Source organism: Ailuropoda melanoleuca, chromosome 5, assembly GCF_002007445.2.
Source record: "Ailuropoda melanoleuca isolate Jingjing chromosome 5, ASM200744v2, whole genome shotgun sequence".
Lineage (NCBI taxonomy): Eukaryota > Metazoa > Chordata > Mammalia > Carnivora > Ursidae > Ailuropoda > Ailuropoda melanoleuca.
The window spans coordinates 39111265-39128180 of NC_048222.1; the positions used below are offsets into that span (position 1 = coordinate 39111265).

Sequence of the window (16916 nt, forward strand, 5' to 3'; positions counted from 1 at the left end):
GATCCCTGCCCCAGGATGGCCAAGAAAGACTTACCAGCAGGTATGGTCAGAACAAAACACCAGGAAGTCTCCAGGAGAAAAATTAAAAGCTCAGCTAAGGATTTGCAAGCAAGAGGGCAAGGAGAAGGGAGGTCGATCTGGAAGGGATTCAGGAACAAGTGAGAAATGCCCGCACCTGGCTTGAGCTTGGTGGACAGAGGAGCAGGAAGAGAGAATACAGAGCAAGCAAAGCCCTGCGTTCTGGGAGAGGAAGGCCCCACGGGGCTGGAGGGGGGACCCACCACTCACTGAGAACCAAAAGCCCACCTAACCCAGGCCTTGCCTGGGGAACAGAGCTTTACTTTCTTCCAAGACTCAGATTAGCTGCTCAAGCCATTGCCTGTGTGGCCTATGTGGATACAGGCAAGGTGGCCAGGCTGTCATGCTGGACCACAGAGCTATGTAGTATGAGTGCTATCACTCATGTTGTTTAGAATTGCTCGGGCATTGGTGATAATAAAAGGCAGACCAACTTTTACGTGACTTTGTTACTATCTAAGGTCACAGCTCCTACGAGGAGCTCTCTCCACACAGATGTCCTGTCCCCAGGTTCTGGAAAGTCTTCTTCTCCGCCCCCCACCCCTGTTCTGGGCTGAGGGAAATAATGGTGTTCCTGCTGATTCTTGCCCTGGAACACTGCACTCTCCTTTATGGTATGCCTGCCCAGACCTTTGTAAAAACTGTCTTTATGAACTCTCCCCAGATTACCTAATTGGAGGGAGCCATCTGACTCCCTGAGTGGAATCCAAGCAATAGACCCTCAGAACAGGATTCCAGGGTTGTATTCCTCACATATTTAAGGGGCAGAAGGATGTACTCCTGGCCTGGGAGAAGCAGGGAAGCAGGCAATCCGTGGAGTACGGTGGTCTCATAAATGTCCAAATTATCACTGAGGTGGCATGGTGGGGATCAGAAGTGCTCTCCTGCCACATTCTCTCCCCCCATCTCGGATTTCAGCCTCCCATGTCAGACCCCTGCCTTGTTCTCACCACCCTTCTGCCTCAGGGCTTTCTCCTGAGCCAGGAGGATGTGCTCAGCTTGTAAGGAACATGCAGCTTGGAACTGTTAAGACAGTGACCCTCCACACTTGGGAGACAGGAATAACAGTGAAAAGACTGCCACCCTTCTTCTGGGGGGACCATCCTGAGGCATATCCCACATGATTTGTCAGAGGGTCCCCAGGGTTCTTAAACTCCAGTTGCTCACGGAGAAAGCACCTCAGAAATACTCTTGCATTTCCTGTCTTTCTCTCCAAATTTCTTCATCCCTGCTCTCTTAGACCACCTTGCAAATACATGTCCTGTATCCGCATCCTTGTCATAAACTCTGCTATCTGAGAGAAGCCAAAGGAACATAATTGGTATCAGGAGTGCCCCTAGAAAGGAGTCCTCTTGGAATGAGATTCTGAAACTGGGCCATTAAGTCAGATGGCAACAAGCATCTCATTGCTGGTAGTAAGTGGGGTGGTTGCAACCCCAGGTACGCCTAAGCTTCATAATTACTGAGAGTCTCCTGTGTGATGGATTGCCAGGAGATATAAGAGGGAGGGGAAGTACTGAGATAGGCAAGAGCTCTACACTTGGTGTGAGGGCATCACAGAGGGTCAGGACTAAGGCAAAGCAAGTAAGATGTATGGGCACCGCGTCCGGGGAGCCACAAATTCCCAGGGTCGTGCAAGTGCAGGGCTGGCACTGGAGAGTGTTTCTTGGAAACCTGCACCCAAGTGCCTCACTTGCTTATGGTTAGAGTGAGGTTTTAGGATGCTAGATGGTAAATTGAGTCTTTGTTCAAATTTATTTCACAGTGGTTCCAAAGCGTCCATACATCACCATCTGGTTATTTCACTAATCTTGAGTGCATTGAGACAGATTTCCTTAGCAGCTCCTAGTCCTTGCGTTGTTTTCCTGACCTGTAGCATTTGAGTCATTATACAGGAAGAGCAAGTGAATGCTCCTATATTAGCACCCTCCCCCAACAACCAAGATGGCAGATCAGTAGAAATAATGAATTCTTGTGCATTTGCTAAGGGAGTCACTCTCAACAATTTAAAGGATGCTGGGTGGTAATCCCCATCATATCCCCCATTCAGTTCACTTGTATGGCCCCTGCAGGAACCAGACAGATTGTGGCATTAAGTGGTGTACTACCAAAACTCAACCAAGCGGTAGTTCTAATCATAACTGCTGTGCCAGGTGTTACTGGTTTGCTACAACACATCTAATACTTAGTATGTGATGAATGTTTTGGCAAATGCAATATTTTCAATCTCCATCAACAGAGAAGAGCAAATGAGGATAGCCTTTATATGGAAAGGACAGAAGTACACATTCATTGCCTTGCCCCAGAGCTATGTTAGTGCTTCTGTTCTCTGTCACAAGACAATCCACAGGGACTTTGATAATTTTAACATTTCACAGAATATAGTGTTGATCCACTATATTGATAAAACATCATGTTAATCAGATTCAGTGAACAAGAAGTGGGAGGTTCTAAGGAAATGTGGCAGAGGGTAGGAGGTAAACCCTAACAAAATTTGGAAGCCTGTCATATCAGTGAATAGTCTGGCCATGCCTGTTCATCCTTTCACAATATCAATTTTTTGTACCTGTTACCCCTTATCTTTAAGAGACACAGCACCTGATGGGCCTCTAGATTTCGAGACAACATATGCTTCATTTGGGAATATTGCTTCAACTCACTTCTTGGGTAACTCAGAAGTTATCAATTTTGACTGAGGTTCAGTGAGGGCTCTATTACAGGTCCAAGCTATGAGAAGCACTGACATTTTGACCATAAGACCCAGCCTAGCCAAGACACTAGAGATCTACATGGTAGATAAATACACTGTGAGGAATCTCTGGCAAGACCTGATAAGAAACCTATTATACAGACCTATAGGCTTTGGAGAAAAACCATGCCTTCTGCAGCAGAAAACAACTTTCTTTTTGGAAAGGAGGTCCTGAAGTGAATCTAGTAGAGATTGAGCATGTAACCATGGCATATCAGGTGACCGTGTACTAAGTTACCCATTTTATGGTGCGGGAAGTATGATGATGGGCATGTGACCAGAGAACCCCACTGATCCTAACATCCCAGGAAGTAACTGAGTTTATTCACTTGAGTGCACTCACCCAAATTCAAGACTTAATGTGGTGGCTTAAGCCCAGGCTGGGGATGTGGGAGGTGGCATTAATAGTCTGCTAGATTGTCTAAATGAAGCCTGACCTCAACAGTGGCCAGTACTGTCCTTAGATCTGCTCTTCTTCCAGGCCCTTACCCATGGAGCAGGGCCACCATGCTCCAGAGTGGAATTCCAAGGAGTCTTAGAAATGTATTGCATGGTGCACTGGGTGTTATACGCAACTAATGAATCATCGAACTTTACATAAAAAACCAGGGATGTACTGTATGGTGACTAACATAATATAATAAAAAATATTATTATAAGAAAAAAAGAAAATTCTAAATCTTAACCTTCTATATTTTTGAGGTAGGAGGACAAATTTAACTTTTTAAAACTTGATTTACTAATATTTTTATATTTTAAATATTTGGACAATTGAACAACACAGTAAACAAACTAGATCTAGCAGAGATATACAGGACATTCCACCCAACAACAGCAAAATACATATTCTTCTCAAGTGCACATAGAACATTTACCAAAATAAACTATTTTTTAGGCTATACAAAAGTCTCAATAAATTTTTAAAAGTTGAACTGATTCAAAGTATTCTCTTCAAACACAATGGAAAAGACTAAAAGTCAATACCAGAAGAAAAACCAGAAAATTCACAAGTATGTAGAAATTAAACAACACTCTCTCAAACAACCAATGGGTCAAAGAAGAAATCACAGGGAAATTTGAAAACACTTAGAGGTGAATGAAAACGAAACACAATATATCAAAACTATTGGGTTCAGTAAAAGCAGTGCTCAGAGGGAAATTTATAGCAGTAAATGCCTACATTAAAAAAAAAAAAAAGAGGCACACCTGGGTGGCTCACATGGTTAAGTGTCTGCCTTTGGCTCAGGTCATGATCTCCAGGTCCTGGGATCAAGCCCCACATCAGGCTCCCTGCTCAGTGGGGAGTCTGCTTCTCCCTTTCTCTCTGCCTGTCCCCTTGCTTGTGCTCTCTCTGTCCCTCTTTCCTTGTCAAATTTATAAATAAAATAAACTTAAAAAAAAAAAGAAATATCTTAAACAAATTGATTTTCTTATGTTGATCCACCCTTGCATTCCTGGGATAAATCTTGCCTGGTCATGGCGTATAATATATTTAACGTGCTTCTGGATTCTGTTTCCTAGTATTTTGTTGAGAAATTTTCATCTATATTTATAAGGAATATTAAGCTATAATTTTTTTCTTGTATTTATCTGACTTTCCTGGCCTCATAGAATGAATTAGGAAGTAATCCCTCCTCTGTTATTTTTGGAAGAGGTTGTGAGGGATTGGCATTATTTTTTTTAGTTAAATGTTTGGTAAAATTCACCAACAAAGCCATCTGGTCCTGAACGTTTCTTTCTTGGGAGGTTTTTGGGATTGTTCCTTCAATATCTCTATTTGTTATAGTTCTTTCATGATTTTCTATTTCTTCTTTTTAAAAAATGGGTTTTTTTTTTATTTTTAAGTAATCTCTACACCCAATGTGGGGCTCAAACTCACAACCCCAAGAGCAATTATTGTTAAAATGTCTGTAGTCCCCAAAGTAATATACAGGTTTAATGCAATCTCTATCAAAATTCCAATGACATTTTTCACAGAAATTTAAAAAACAATTCTAAGATTCATATGGAATGACAAGAGACTGTAAATAACCAAAGCAACCTTGACCAAGAAAAGCAAAGCTGGAGGCATCACAACTCCTGAATTCAAACTACACTGCAAAGCTATAGTAATCAAAACAGTATGGTATTGGCATAAAAACAGACACATAGGTCAAAGGAACAGAATAGAGAGCCCAGAAATAAAACCATTCATATATGGTCAATTAATTTTCAACACAGATGCTCAAAAAATACACAATGGGGAAAGGATAGTGTCTTCAATAAGTGGTGTTGGGAAAACTGAACATTTATATGGAAAAGAATGGAATTTGATCCTTATCTTCACCATACATAAAAATCAATTCAAAATATTTGAAGATCTGAATGTAAGACCTGAAAATGTAAAACTTCTGGAAAAAAAAACATAGAGGATAAACTCCTTGACATCTTGGCAGTAATTTTTGATTTGACACCAAAAGCAAAGGCAACAACAACAAAAATAAACAACTGGGACTACATAAAACTAAAAACCTTCTGCACAGCAAAGGAAACCATCAACAAAATGAAAGGCAATCCATAGAATAAGAGAAAATATTTACAAACCACATATCTGAAAAGTGGTTAATATCTGAAGTATATGAAAAAGTCATATAACTCAATAGCAAAAATAAAAACAAAAATAAATAACCCAATTTACAATAGGCAATGGAACTGAATAAACACTCTTCCAAAGAAGACATACAAATGGCCAATAGATTTATGAAAAGGTGCTCAACCCCACTAATCATCAAGGAAATGCAAATCAAAATCCACCTCAAAACTGTTAGATGTCTTTTAACAAGAAGAAAGGAGATAACAAATATTAGTAAGGATATGGAAAAATGGGAACCCCTATACACTACTGGTAAATGTAAACTGCTACAACCATTATTTTAAAAAAAAATTTGGAGGTTCCCCAAGAGATTAAAAATAGAGCTACCATATGATTCAACAATCCTACCCCTTGGTATATTTTCAAAGGAAACGAAATCATGATCTCAAAGAGTTATCTGTACTTCCACATTCATTGCCTTGTTCACTACAGCCCAACTATGAAACAACTCAAGTGTCTGTCAATGGATGAACAGATAAAGAAAATGTGTGTGTGTGTGTGTGTGTGTGTGTGTGTGTGTGTGTGTGTGTGTTGGAATATTATTCAGCCTTAAAAAGGAAGGAAACCCTGCTATTTATGACAACATGAATGAAATGAATCTTGAGGGCATTATGCTAATTGAAAAAGTCCGACAGAGAATGACAAATACCACCTGGTATCTCTTATATATGGTATCTAAAAGAAACAGAGAGTAGAATGGTGGTTGCCAGGGGATAGGGGATGGAGGAGATGGGGAGAGGCTGTTGAAAAGGTACAAACTTTCCATTATAAGATGAGTAAGGTGTGGGGGCGCCTGGGTGGCGNGAAACCCTGCTATTTATGACAACATGAATGAAATGAATCTTGAGGGCATTATGCTAATTGAAAAAGTCCGACAGAGAATGACAAATACCACCTGGTATCTCTTATATATGGTATCTAAAAGAAACAGAGAGTAGAATGGTGGTTGCCAGGGGATAGGGGATGGAGGAGATGGGGAGAGGCTGTTGAAAAGGTACAAACTTTCCATTATAATGAGTAAGGTGTGAGGATCTAATGTATAGCATGCTAACTCTAACTGATAATACTGTATCATATAATTGAAATTTACTAAGAAAGTAGATCTTTAGTGTCCTTACCAAAACAAACTAAACAAGGTAACTCTGTGAGGCTATGGATATGTTAATTAACTTGACTGTGGGAATCCTTTCACAATGTAGACACATATCAAATTATCACATTATACACATCGAACATTCATCACATACTAAGTATTAAATGTGTTGTAGCAAACCAGTAACATCTGGCACAGCAGCTATGTTCAGAACATTGCTTTGGGTTGTATTAGACATTTTAACAATATTTGTTCTTCTGATCCATGAGCATGGAATGTCTTTCCATTTCATCATCTTCAATTTCTTCCCTCAATATTTTTTAGTTTTCAGAGTACAGATCTTTCACATCTTGTTTGGTTTATTCCTAGATATCTTACTATTTTTGGTGCAATTGTAAATGGGATTGTTTTCTTAATTTCTCTTTTGCTGCTTCATTATTAGTGTATAGAACTGCAGCAGATTTCTGCACATTGATTTTGTATCCTGTGACTTTACTGAATTCATTTATCAGCGCTGGTAGTTTTCTGGTGGAGTCTTTAGGGTTATCCACATAGAATATCATGTCATCTGCAAATAGTGAAAGTTTTACTTCTTCCTTCTGATTTGGATGTCTTTTCTTTTTGTTGTCTGATTGCTGTAACTAGGACTTCTGATATGATACCAAATAATAGTGGTGAGAGTAGACATCTGCCTTGTTCCTGACCATACAGGAAAAGGAATACATGCACACTGATGGTTATTGCAGCATTATCTACAACAGCTAAATCATGTTAACAGCCTAAGTGTCCATCAACTGATGAATGGATAAAAGAAGATGTGGTGTGTGTGTATATATATATATATATATATATATATATATATATATGATGGAATATTACTTAGCCATAAAAAGGAATGAAATCTTCTCATTTACAATGACATGGATGGAACTAGGGAGTATTATGCCAAGAGAAATAAGTCAGTCAGAGAAAGACAAATATGAATGTTCAGTTTTCCCAACACCACTTATTGAAGACACTATCCTTTTTTCATTGTGTATTTTTGGGCATCTGTGTTGAAAATTAATTGGCCATATATGAATGCGTTTATTTCTGGACTCTCTATTTTGTTCCATTGACCTATGATTTCACTCATATGTGGAATGTAAGAAATAAAACAAACAAGGAAAAACAAGAGAGAGAGAGAGGCAAACCAAGAAACAGACTCAACTCTAGAGAACAAACTGATGGTTACCAGAGGGGAGGTGGGTGGAGGGTGGGTTAAATAGGTGATACAGATTAAGGAGGGCACTTGTGATGAGCACTGGGTGTTGTATGGAAGTGTGAAATCGCTACATTGTACACCTGAAATTATATTACACTGTACATTACTTACTTTAAATTTAATTTAAAAAAATAAAGTAAAAATCCTCTACCACTGTTCTGGATCTCATTTGCTCCACTGACTATCTCTTAAGCACTAGACCAATGTGTAACTGAGATATGTCTCATAGGCACCTTAAATTTAATATATTCAAAAATAACATTTCCAAAATAATCTTCCCCACAATCATGCTCACTCTTTTTATTTTTTAAAGATTTATTTATTTATTTCAGAGAGAGAGAGAACATGTGAGAAGGGGGAGGGGCAGAGGGAGAGCAAGAGAGAGAAAGAATCCTCAAGCAGACTCCCTGCTAAGCATGGAGTTCCTAGCACACCCCAGGATCCCAGGATCCTGAGATCATGACCTGAGTCAAAATCAAGAGCTGGCTGCTTAACCATGTGAGCCACCCAGGCATCCCAATCATGCTCTCTCTTTTAAATAAACTGTAATGTATTAATATTTGTTGAGCATATAATTACAGGCCAAACATTGTGCTAGGTGCTGGGATTATAGCAGTGAACAAAACTCTCATGGCCCCTCTATGGGAGACAAACATTAAACAAATAAATATACAAATAACTATAAAATTATAATTGTGATAAATGCTATTAAAAAACAAAGTACACTAACACCCATGCAGCGGAGCAAGTCAAAAACATAGAAGTTATTTCTGCCCCCTTTATTTATCTTGGATATCAAACAATCACAAAGTTCTATTGATTCTTAATTCCTAAATATCTCTGAAATTCAACTACTTATTTCCATTTCCTTTGTTCCCATCCAAGTGCAGGACATCATTGTCTTTAAGATTCCTACAGCAGTCTTCGAACCGGCTTCTACTTCCAGTCTCGCTCTCTCTTATCCTTTATCTACATTGCAGCCAACTAGAATGACTTGTTAAAAATGCTTAAAATATTTCCAAATATTTTCACTGTCTTTAGGATAAAGTACAGACTCCTAAGCACAACTAAAAACTCTGGACATTACATATAAAATAAACATAAGGAGACTCTAAATGGTGGGAAACAAAGAAGGCATACTGGCTAGAGAATCCAAGAAATGACATGGTGTGCATTCTCCAGACTTCTTTCCCCCTCATACATCCCAGACTTGAAGCTAAAAAAGCTGAAAAACCAGAAACATGATCAGACACTGAGCTAAAAACCCTAACAAAACTCATTCTCTCTAGCCAAAGGATTGGAAAGGGGCAGGCTAGCCACACACGAAACTTACAGACAGTAACCACTCTATTACCTCCAACTCAATCCCCATCCCCAATGGCAAAAGCCAAATAGGGACCCTCCCCTCATCAGGGTGGTATTAGAGAAGGCTCAGTAGGAATACAGGACTTTCTTCCCCGATGGGTGTACGTAATCCCCCACTTCATATTAGTGAAGGGTATGTGGGTAGCCTGAACTTCCATCCCTATCCAGCAGTAATGAGTCATCCCTCCTCCTCACCACTAGAATGGTGTCAGAGGAGGCCTAGTGGAGAGTCAGGACTTTCACCACTACCCAGCAGATACAATAAACCATAGATGTCAACACCAAGATAACAGCAATTTCAGAACTATATGACAAAGCTGTTAAAGCAGCCAACATAAAAATGCTTCAATGAACATTACAAACATGCTTGATATAAATGAAAAAAGTAAAAATCTCCCCCAAAGAAAGAGAGTCTTAGCAAAGAACTAGAAGATATAAAGAAGTACCAAATGGAAATTTTGGAATTAAAAAATAAAATAACCGAGGAAAAAAGCTCAGTGGATGGGCTCAACAGAAGAGTAGAGAGAACAGAGGAAATAATAAGTAAACTTGAAGACAGAATAATAGAAATTACCCAATCTGAACAATAAAGAGAAAGTGAAATGAAAAAAAAAAAATGAACAGAGCCCCAGGATCCATGGGACTGTAATGAAGATCTAGTGTTCACATCATTGGAGTCCCAGAAAGAAAGAAGGTGGGGTTGAAAAAGTACCCTAAGAAGGGCACCTGGGTGGCTTAGTCAGTTAAGTGTCTGCCTTCAGCTCAGGTCATAATCCAGAGTCCCAGGCTCTCTGCTCAGCGGGGAGTCGGCTTCTCCCTCTCCCTCTACTCCTTCCCTGCTTGTGGTAGCTCTCTCTCTCTCACTCACTCTCTCTCTCTCTCAAATAAATAGATAAAATCTTTAAAAAAAAAAACAGAAACGGTACTCAAAGAAATAATGGACAAAAGTTTTCCAAATTTGGCAAAATGCATAAACCTATAGATTCAAGAAGCTGAACAAATTCCAAATAGGAATAATCTACACCAAGACATATTATAGTTAATGATCTGAAAATTCACATCAAAGAAAAACAGAAAAACCCCTGAAAGCCGTGCGAGACAAATGACATTTTAACAATAAGAAAACAACATTGCAAATCAAAATGGGTTTCCCAACAAAAACCATGGGGGCAGGAAGGAATTAGTACAACACGTTTGAAGTGATGAAAAGAAAGAACTATCAACGCAAAAGCCAATTTCCAGCAAAAATATCCTTTAGGAAAGAGGGGGGAAAATAAAGATATTTCAGATAAGGGAAACCTGAGGTTACACTGGAGCATTCTACCAAATGTTGAAGGAAGAATTAAGACAAATTTACATAATCTTTTCCAGAAAATTGAAGAGGGAGGAACATTCTCCAATTCATTTAATGAAGCTAATATTACTCTGATGCCAAAACCAGACCAAAAAAATGCAAAAAAGGAAAACTACAGACCAATATTGCCCATTAGTAGCTGCAAATATCCTTAATAGGGGCGCCTGGGTGGCTCAGCCGTTACGCATCTGCCTTTGGCTCAGGTCATGATCCCAGGGTCCTGGGATTGAGCCCCGCGCCGGGCTCCCTGCTTGGCGGGAAGCCTGCTTCTCCCTCTCACGCTCCCCTTGCTTATGTTTCCTCTCTCGCTGTCTCTCTCTGTCAAATAAATAAAATCTTTAAAAAATCTTTAATAATACTAGCATATGGAATTAAGCAATATATACAAAAGAATTAAACACCCTAACTATTTTAGTTTTCTAGAACTGTCATAACAGAGTACCATAAACTAGATGGCTTTAAACAACAGAAATGTACTGTCTCGTGGTTTTGGAAGCTAGCATTAGAGAATCAAAGTGTCAGCAAGGTCATTCTCCCTCTGAGACTCTGGGCAGAATCTTGCCTTTCCTCTTTTTTACTTTCGGTGATGGCCGTTGATCCTGTCCTTCCAATCTATGTCTCTGTCATCACAAGGTGTTCTCTTTCTGTGTCTCAGTCTTCATGTGGTTTTTAAATCTTCTAATGAGGACACCAGTCATACTGAATCCCTGGGACCTTGCATTTGGAAATTGTTTCTTAGATGTGACACGAAAGCACAAACAGCAAAAGGAAATAAACATTGGATTATACTGAAATTTAAAATTTCTGTGCTGAAAACAATACCATTAAGAAAGTGAAAAAACAACTGACAGAATGGGAGAAAATATTTTCTAATTGTATATATAATAAGTGGCCAGTGTCCAGAATATATAAAGAATTACAACTCAATAATCAAAAGACAAAGAACCCGATTAAAAAATGGCAAAGGATCTGAATAGACTTTTCTCCAAAGAAGATATACAAATAGCAAATAGGCACATGAAAAGGTACGCAACAGCATTAGCCATCACAGAAATACAGGTCAAAAGCGCGATGAGATACCACTTCACTCCCACAAGGGTGGCTGTAATTTAAAAAAAAAAGAAGAAAGACATAGTAAGTGTTGGGGAGGATGTGAAGAAATTGAAATCCTCATATATTGCTAGGGAGAATGTAAAAAATGGTTCGCCCCCTTTCGAAAACAGTTTGGCAGTCTCCCAAAGTTATAAAGTTACCATGTGATCCAATAATTCTGCTCCTAGGTATAACCCAAGAGAATTTAAAACTTGCATGCACACAAAAATGTGTACACCCATAGCAGCATTATACCTAATGCCAAAGAGTGGGAAAAACCCAAAGTCTATCAAGTGAGAAATGCATAAACAAAACGCAACATATCCGTATGAAAGAATACTATTCAGCCATAAGTAATGAAGTACAGATACATGCTAGAATATGGATAAACTTTGAAAACACTGTTAAGTAAAAGAAGCCAATCACAAAAGAAGACATATTTTATGATTATATCATATGAAGTGTCCAAATAAGCAAATCCGTAGAGACAGAACACAGTTGTCAGAGGCTGGGGGGAGAGGAATGGAGAGAAGAATGCTAAAGGATATGGGGTTTTCTTTTGGAGGTGTTGAAATATTCTGCAATTAGATAGCTATGATGGTTGTAAACTTTTATAAATACATTAAAAAACTATTGAGTTGTACACTTTAAAATAAAATAAATAAATGTTAATGATGACCCCAAATGCTGGTGAGGTTTCAGAGAAACTCATCCATCGCTGGTGGTTTGAGGCTATGGTACAGCCACTCTGGAAAATGGTGGGCAGTTTCATACAATACTGAGTATGTAACTAGCATACATCACAGCAATTTCACTCCTGGGCATTTACCCCGGGGAAATGAAAACTTAGGTTCACACAGAAACTGTAAATGAGTGTTTATAGGAACTTGTAATAGCCCAAACCTGGAAATAGCCCAGAAGCTGTTAAGCAGGTGAATGGTTAAGCAAACTGCGCAGCACTACTCCAGTAAAAACGAAAGGATTGATGCATGCAACAAGCTTGCTCAAGCTCTGGACAATCGAGCTGCGGGAAAATAAGCCAATCCCCAAAGATTACGTACTGTGTGAATCTACTTACAGAACATTCTTGAAATGACAAAATTATGGAAATGGAGAAGAAAATGGTGGTTAGAAGAGGTTAGAGAAGGTGTGAAAATGGGAGGGTAGTAGGTGTAGCTAGAAAAGGGCAACATGAGGGATCCTTGCAGTATTGTTAATATTCTGTATCTTATACCAACATATTTATCTCGTTTGTGATATTGTAGTATAGTTTTAAAGATACTACCATTAGATGAAATGAGTAAAGAATACATTAGATCTCTTTGTATTATTTCTTAAAAACTGCATGTTTACCTATAATTATCAAAAACTTAAAAAATGTAATTAAAAAGTAATAGGTCACAACAAGGAGACCACTATACACCTATTAGAATGGTAAAAATCCAGAACACTAACAACACCAAGTGCTGGTGAGGCTGTGGAGGAACAGGAACTCTCATTCATTGCTGGTGGGAATGCAAAATGGTACAGTCACTTTGGAAGACTGTTTAATGGCTTCTACAAAACTAAAAATACTCTTACTGTACAACCCAGCAATTGTGCTCCCTGGTATTTCCCCAAAGGAATTGAAAACTTATGTCCATACAAATACCTGCACATGGATGTTTATAGCAGCTTTATTTATAATTGCCAAAACTTGGAAGCAACCAAAATGTCCTTTATTGGTGAATGGATAAACTGTGGTACATTCAGACAATGCAACATTATTCAGAGCTAAAATTAAATGAGCTATGAAGCCATGAAAAGACACAGAGGAACCTTAAATGTGCATTTAAGTGACAGAATACAATCTGAAAAAGCTACCTACTATATGATTCCAACTATACAACATTCTAGGAAAGACAAAACTATGGAGAAAGTAAAAAGATCAGTGGTTGCCAGAGATTGAGGGGAGGGAGGAATGAGTAGGCAGAACACAGAGGATTTTGAGGGCAATGAAACTGCTCTTTATGATACTATAATGGTGAAAATCTATCACTACACACTTGTCCAAACCTACAGAATGTATACCACCAAGTGAATCCTAGTGTAAACTATGGGCTTGGAGGTCATAATAATGCATCAGTGTAAGTTTATCAATTGTAACAAATGTACCACTTTGCTGGGGGAAACTGATAGTGGGGGAGGCCATGCATGTGTGGGTAGATATCGAAACTCTGCGCCCTCTCCTTAATTTTGCCTAAAACTTCTCTAAAAAACACAAAGTTTTTTTTAAAAAAGGATACCATTAGAACACTCAAATAAAAAAGAGGAATTTTGTAAAATCTCAGAGTGGGAAAGGTCAGACACAAAACACAAAGGCACCCAAAGGAAAAAAAGTATAAATTTGATCAATAAAAGTTTTCAATTTCTACATGGAAAAATAAAAATACAAATAATAAATTAGACAAAAATATTTGTAAAAATATGACACAAAATTCCAACTTCCTTGTTCCATTAAAAGGTTGTATGTCGGGGTGCCTGTGTAGTTCAGTCATTAAGCATCTGCCTTCAGCCCAGGGCCTGATCCCAGGGTCCTGGGATCGAGCCCCGCATCAGACTCCCTGCTCCGGTGGGAGCCTGCCTCTCCATCTCCCACTCCCCCTGCTTGTGTTCCCTCTCTCGCTGGCTGTATCTCTCTCTGTCAAATAAATAAATAAAATCTTAAAAAAAAAAAAAAGGTTGTATGTCTCACTAAGGAAAAGCAACCAGTAGAGAAATAAGTTTCCAGAAATAAAAATGATGTCTGGCCTCACTCATAGTTAAAGAAATATACATGAAAACAACTAGATAATACTTTTCATCCATCAGATTGGCCAAAATACAAAACTGTGCTAGCTTTTGCATGTTCAAAGATGTGAAAAAAAACTGGCACAATTGAAACTTATGTCTACCCAAAAATCTGCACACAGATGTTTGAGGTAGTTTTATTCATAATTGCCAAAACTTGGGAGTAACCAAGATGTCCTTCAACAGGTGAATGTATGAACTATGGTTCATCCATACAATGGTATATTACTTAGCACTAAAAGCAATGAGCTGTCAAGGCACAAAAAGACATGGAGGTATCTTAAACGCATATTAAGTGAAGCCAATCTTTAAAGGCTATATTCTATATGATTCTAACTACATGCTAGAAAAGGCAAAAGGATAGAGACAGTAAAAAACATTAGTTTGCCCAGGATTGGAGGTATGGGGGAGGAAGAGGGAGGGATGACTATGTGAAGAACAGGGGATTTTTAGGGCAGTGAAACTATTGTGTAGGCTACTGTAATGGTGGATATGTGTTATTATATATTTGTCAAAACCCATAAAATGTACAACACAGTGAACCTTAATGTAAACTATGGAGCTTCAGTTAATAACAATGTATCACTGAGGGTTCATCAATTGTAAGAAACGTACCACACTAACAGAAGATACAAATAAGAGTGGAAACCTTGGTAGACTAGAGAGAGGTATGTGGGAACTCTGTATTTTCTGATCAATTTCTTTATAAGCTTCCAACTGTTGCAAAAGAATAAAGATCTAATTTAAAAAAATAGGTCAACATTGGAGGATTTTATGAACTAATTATTTTGAAAACTGTTAAAAAAGAGAAAGATTTGATGTCTTTCCAATACACACTGGACCCCTAGGGAATCAAATCATAAGGCAGAGGAGGTTTCTCATTACAGACATATTCCAGCTAATACGGAAGGAATGATAATGCCGTTTTGCAACACCTGATCAATAATCTATCAATGAACATCAAAGGCTGCTCTGTAAATACAAAAGGAAACACAACCAGATGATTTACACTATCCTGACCAAGAAAAGAGACAAACCTGAGTCTGATAAAGCCTCTCTAGATCCAACTATCAATTCACAGAAAATACGGAGGATGGGAAAACATATTAAATGGCGTAACGGGGATACAATCGGCAAAATCCATAGGTGAAACAAGACAGGTCATTAGTAGATCATTGTTGAAAATGGACATGAGGTACACAGATCGATTACATTAATCTGTTTACTTTTTCACATGTTTGAAATCTTCCATGGTAAAATTAATTTTAAAAATAAGCAACATACACACAAAATTAAAAAAAAAAACAAGCAACAGGAAACAGTAAAGAGTGTTATTGTGAAACGAAACCTATGTGGTCTTTTTGATGATATAGCTAATTGTGTAGGAATTATTTTTGATCCCTGTTACTCTCTCAGTCTCCACGTCCATGCAATCACCAAATACTGTTAATTCTACTTCTAAACTGGCACTTTTCAAACTAGTCCAAGCTAAATTTGGCCTTTGACTAGTGCATTTCTACTTTTGTCTGCCTCCAAAACTGCAGCCAGTGTTTTTTTTTAAAAAAAAACAAACAAACACAAATTTGATCATACCCATCCTTTGCTTAAAATCCACGAATGCTTCTCACCGATCATAGGATAACAGCTGGCATCGTCAATATGTGTACACTTCAAGGCCTTGCAGGATCTATTCCAACCCCGTGTGCCTCACCAGCTCCATCTTGAGATCTTCTGCCTTACCTTTCTGCACTCCAGCTACTTTTTGAACTTGCCATACTCATTCCCAACTCAGAGCATCACACTTGCTGTTCCCTCTGCCCAGAATGCCGCCTTCCCCTACATGCACCCTTATCCTTCAGATATTACCTTAAATGCTACTTTCTCAGGATAGCTTTCCCGTTATTTTTGGTCTAGGTGAGATCAAACTTCTCACAGATTCATAACGACTTGTCACAACTGAAATTTAAAAATTATTTGAAGTTATTTATTTAATGTCTATCTTTCCTCCTATAATACAATCTCAAAGAGAGAAGGAACTAGGCTTACTATATCCCCAAAGCCTAGCCTTTCGTTCTGCACATAGTATAAAAGGTCAATAAAGCTCTACTAAACTATAAATAACTGGTTTGATGAATGAATAAATAAATGAATTTAAACATAATACTGGTCAAATCATGAACGAGAATTACATGCACCATACGCACAATATTACACAGTTAGCCTTAATCATGCTAGTCATACTCCTAACAAAAGATTTGCAAAGCTTCAATGTATATGTATAGAAACAAATAAAAATGGGAAATAAGGGAGAATGACTATATTACAAATCCAAGTTAGTCACTCACTGATACTCCAAAAGTACTTAACAACAAAGAAACAGGGACATATCTTCATACACCATCCAGCTTTCAAGTGAGGCAGATAGATATTCAAATAAAAGTGCTGATTCAAGTTCCAACT

The 16916-nt window shown here is 38.3% G+C and overlaps 1 protein-coding gene across 1 annotated transcript in view; it reads right to left on the minus strand.

Moving 5' to 3' along the window:
• Positions 1 to 16916, minus strand: part of NOX5 (NADPH oxidase 5) — a 101291-nt gene that overhangs the window by 60293 nt on the left and 24082 nt on the right. The window lies entirely within an intron of this gene.